Source organism: Conger conger, chromosome 19 (genome assembly GCF_963514075.1).
Source record: "Conger conger chromosome 19, fConCon1.1, whole genome shotgun sequence".
Taxonomy (NCBI): domain Eukaryota; kingdom Metazoa; phylum Chordata; class Actinopteri; order Anguilliformes; family Congridae; genus Conger; species Conger conger.
The window spans coordinates 3,117,901-3,122,900 of NC_083778.1; the positions used below are offsets into that span (position 1 = coordinate 3,117,901).

The window sequence follows — 5,000 nt, forward strand, 5'->3', positions numbered from 1 at the left end:
TTTCCAAAATTGAAATTGAGTAAATAAAGTGTGCAAAAAGTGAGGGGGTGGGAACACCTTCTGAAGCCCCTGTGTGCCCACAGCTGCCTTGCCCCACAGCCAGAGGGGCACGACTCCCTCCACTGAAGCCGCTGCCAGTCCCTGCAGCAGCCCCCAGCACACACTGAGCTGGCAGAGCAGGTGAGCCTCGAACTACACCTCCACTTTCCTCTCTCTCTCTCTCCCTCCATCTCCCGTTCCCCGCCTCTCTGGCCACCGCCAGCTCCATCTCGCGTTCTCTTTTTGCCTTTTGTCAGGGTCCCTCTCTCTCTCCCCTCCTCCCCCTCCCTCTCTCTCCATCCTCTCTGTCCCCCCTGTCTCTCTCTCTCTCTCTCTCTCTCTCCCCCTCTCGCCCTCTCCCCTCCTCCCCCACCTCCCATCTGAGGGTCGGGTTTCTCGGTGCTGAGCTCTTTCTGAAACTCTGGGACTCCAGCCTCTGTGACTGTGAGTCTTACCCTCATGGCACGGAGGCAGGAAATATTGAACGGTTCCCCCCAATATTATCACGTTGTGTTGGGTGGAACTGTTAGCCAAATAAATCCTAAATAAACCTTCCCTCCGAAGATGAGATCAGCGGTCACTCTTTCCTCCTCTCCCTCGGGAGAGCAGGTCAGGGACGTGACGCTGTTTGAATCCGGTTTCACCGCCGTGCATTATGGGCCTAACCGTTTCACCCAGCACGCCGTGCATTATGGGCCTAACCGTTTCACCAAGCACGCCGTGCATTATGGGCCTAACCGTTTCACCAAGCACGCCATGCATTATGGGCCTAACCGTTTCTGGGAAAATCTGGAGCTGGTTGCAGCCAACCAGTGACCTACAAGCCCAAGGCCTCTCACGGTGTTCTATTCTCATTTCCAGAGCCCTTGGCAGACAGGCTGTAAACCCCCCTGAACTATATATACCCATGCAGCCTTGACTTCCACCAGTGTTACGTATGGTGAAATGGTTTTGCAAGGGTTCAAGGTTTTACTCCATGAACTTATCCGGCTGACTCAGCAATACCACTTTGTGATTTACCCCCTGGAGCAGTACGCTTGGGCGCATAGCAGCACTGAGACTTTGTGGTAATTGTATTTCTCAGAATACATTACTTTTGAGGATACAAGTGACATCAACAAATCAAGCAGTAGAAGAATTGTAACCAAGCAACGAGCATAACGCATCGTATGGCATAACGCATCAACACGAACACCACCTTTTTTACGTCTGGTTTGTGCAGCTAGCCTGTGGAGCTCACTCTATCTGCAGCACCTCTCCTCTAATGTTTTCACCTTTATCTCTTTCAGTCCCAAGAGAGCCCTATGGCACGCTCGACCTGATACCTTTTCAGACAATCAAAATGACTGCTGTACCATTTTTTTGAGCCCCGATTAAAACCGTACTAAATTTTCTCAACTTTCTCAATTTTGTCAATCAAAGCCAAAAAGCCCTTTGTGATTTGGGTAGAGACCCTTCATGTTGGGCTTGGGACTGAAAGGGTTAAGACTAACTCTTTTTTACGTCCAGCCGGTGCCACCAGCCCGTGGAACAGCATTCAGCACATCTCAATGTTTCCACCTTTAACTTCTGTCTCAGACTTACCAAACCCAGCATCCTGCGGACTCACCTCCTAACCTCTGCGTTTCTTTCCGACCTCTCGCTAACCCCCCCGGGCTGCCCCGCTCCTCTTTTAGAGATGCAGCTGAAAGCTCTCCTTTCGAGGATCGGCCTCGATCTCCAGCTCGCCAGAGTAACTGACGAACAGAGGTACAGTACAGGGCTCCTGACTACATCTCCCAGCATGCACCGTGGCTTTGTCTGTGACCCCCCCCCCCCCACCCTCGCATGAGCACGAGCCCTTCGTCTTTCACTTCCTTTTTTTCCTTTTGGTTTGAAACGTAACTGCCGGAGTGTTGCCGTCGTGCGTCTGTGTTTGGACCGTTCCTGTGTGGAAGAGGGCTTAACGCCCCGGTTGAATGTCGCTGACTCCGGGGAAAACCTCGCTCCCGCCTAGAACCAGACTCACGGAGCGTGAAGTGTTCTCCGAGACTCACGGGAACTCACATTTTCCAGAGAAGCACAGATCTGACGTGGTCCCTGTGAGCCCCCTGTTCCCATGAGCCCCCTGTTCAGGAAGCTGTATCTGAAACCGCATACTAGAATACTACTTGTACTAAATTGCAGTGCATAATAATTCAGTACACTAAGTATGCGATTTCAGACGTAGCCGAGGTCTGATGTTCCATAGACTTCACCCAGTGCACTCCGTGTCGGGACTGTCATGCAGTCCAAGTGGAATTTTATGGGCAGAGAAAGTTCTGGAATGATCTCTCTCTCTCTCTCTCTCTCTCTCCCTCTCCCTCCCTCTCCCTCTCTCTCTCGCTCCTCTCTCTCTCTCTACAGCTCTTTCAGTGACAGCTGTTTCCTGGACAGCCCGCTGTACTCAGAGTTAGCGGACACGCAGTGGTACGGACGAGAAAAGGCCAAGCCGGGGACGCTGGTCTGACCCTCTCCCTGCCCTCCTCCTCCTCCTCCTCTTCCTCCTCCAGCGAGGCTGAAGTGCTCCTGATGAGCTCTGCGTGAGGAGCAATATTCCGCCAGCTACATTCGGCAGTGCAGGGGGGCCCCAGGAAGCCGGGACCACCCGGGGCCCCTGGGGCAGGACACCCAAAGGGCCCTGGCGCCTGAACCCGGAGCTCTCCACCGGCCAACGGAGCGCAGCGCTCTCTGGCGCTAACGCTAACGCTAACGGCAACACTCTCGCCCCCCTTCCCACAATGCAACAGGAGCACGCTGAAGAGCGAGCGCCTTGGCTTCTCGGCCCCCTGCACAGGGTGACGCACCGCCAGGCCGCTTCTCAACGGTTCTTGTCGAGACGTATTTTTTTTGTCTGTCCGTTGAATTGTTTGTTACATTGTTCCAAAACACCGAGGGCTGACCTTCTCTCAGCTTTTTAAAAAGATAATACAAAATCTCAGAATTCTTTTTGGAGGACATGTATCCCTCCCAGGACACGAAGGACTCCTTCCCACCCCTAACCTCCATCGGCCCACACCGCCACCAAAGATCCCGTCGACAACTCGGATCGTTCCAGAAGTTTCCCTCTCCAGCCTCCTCCAGCACAGTGTCCCTCCACAGCGAGGTCTTGACTGCCCGCAATCCCGCCACTCAGAGCAGCCCCCCCTGCCCCTGCCATGCCACTACTGTAAGCCCTCCAGCCATGCCCGGTCTTCCTGTCACTCAATCGCTGTGGCCCTGCCTCCACCGTGGCTCACAGTTGCATCGAAACAGGATTCTCATATCATCTGTCCTGGAGTGTGGACAGGGCTTGTGTGCATCTGAGGTCTCCATGAGGCCTGAGGTCCCCATGAGGCCTGAGGTCTCCATTAGGCCTGAGGTCCCCATGAGGCCTGAGGTCTCCATTAGGCCTGAGGTCCCCATGAGGCCTGAGGTCTCCATAAGGCCTGAGGTCCCCATTAGGCCTGAGGTCTCCATAAGGCCTGAGGTCTCCATTAGGCCTGAGGTCCCCATGAGGCCTGAGGGATCCTCCTGCACTTTCCTTTCAGGAAATATTCTCAATCTGACCTTCACCAGTCTACATTTACTGGTTCATTTTGATTTGTGGTGGGCAAGAGCTGCTCAACACACCTGATTGGCCTTGCAAATATTGGCCTCTATCCTCAGGCTGATATTGGTGAGTGGCTAACGCAGCATAGCAGCTGTAGAAGCACATTCCCGCGGCGACGCTGTCCAGTTCTAACACCTGTACTGTAATGGGCCGGAACACAGCTACTTAACACGCCAACGCTGCTGAACATCCACACACAGAGTGTCGTATTACACCTGACTTAAGCCAAGAGCCACTACCATTCTGAAACTCCGGACTCGCGGCGTGAATCAACTCTCTCTTATTTTAAAAAGGCTCTGTCCATCATTGGAGATGGGCGGATCTGTTGTTTCAGTATCAGTATGGGGTTGTGACACCAGGAGTCTAACTCTGTGGGCTCTGTGCCCGGGCTAACGGGCTGCCGGTGGCGTACGTCAGGTGGAGTGACCGTGCTGCTGCGCGTCAGGGTGTGCGTGTGGCGTGTTGTCCTATGCGAGGCTGTGAGGCAGTCCCGGCTGCACTGGGTGACTTCGGCGAAGGGACCGTGTTCAAGTCTCCGTCGGCTATTAACTGAGAGAGTCTGTGGTCTGAAAATCAGCAAAACAAGCCATACAGTACGAGTGAGCAGAAATGCTTTTTCTCTTTTGCTTTTTTTTTTTTTGTAGCACACACACACACGCACACACACACACACACACACACACACATTAATAAACAGGTCTTTAAAAGCACATTAACCCGAGCACCGTTAGCTGCAGTGGATGTTCTCATGACACAAACAGGATTCCGCAGGAGGAGACAGGTGTCGATGGATTGACTGTGACATTGGCCTGACTGTTTGGCTGGGCTGAGGTTTCGTAAAAACCAGCAGGTCCCCCAAACGCACCCCAGACCTCTCCCTCTCTCTTTCTCTCCCCCTCTCCCTCTCTGACTCTCTCTCTTCCTCTTTATCAGTAAGAGTGTACCCTTCCCTTACCCTGCCCAAGGGCGATAAAGCAGACGCCAGCACTCGGGCATTTCGACAAGCGTTACTATGGCGATAAGGAACACGGCGTGGAGATGACAGGAAGACGTGCGAGGACCCTCTGACCGCCGCTTTTAGCGTCCCCGTCATGGAAATAACGCTTCTTAATAATTTGATATCTTTAGGGATCGTGAGGAATACTGAGTAATAACCCGGCCAAATAAACGGGTCGGTTTCACTGAGAATGACGTTCGACCCGCCTCCCTGGTTTCTCGCCGAGCATGTTAACGAAGCTAAATCTTACATTGTGGATCCCGGAATGCAAACCGAAAAAAGTGGTAAAACACCTGTTCGGAACTCGCCTTTGTTTGAAATCTGTTGCGTCTGCCTCTGACCCTGTGGTAATCT

The 5,000-nt window shown here is 53.1% G+C and overlaps 1 long non-coding RNA gene across 2 annotated transcripts in view; it reads left to right on the top strand.

The window, feature by feature from the left end:
- LOC133118985 (uncharacterized) overlaps positions 1-5,000 on the top strand; it is an 8,454-nt gene that overhangs the window by 2,791 nt on the left and 663 nt on the right. The window contains exons 2-4 of one of the 2 annotated variants that reach the window (XR_009706462.1): positions 84-180; positions 1,716-1,788; positions 2,425-5,000. The exon at positions 2,425-5,000 is cut by the window's right edge and continues 663 nt beyond it. This is a non-coding gene — a long non-coding RNA (uncharacterized LOC133118985). The remainder of the gene's footprint in view (positions 1-83; positions 181-1,715; positions 1,789-2,424) is intronic. The other variant, XR_009706461.1, reaches the window with a different exon arrangement.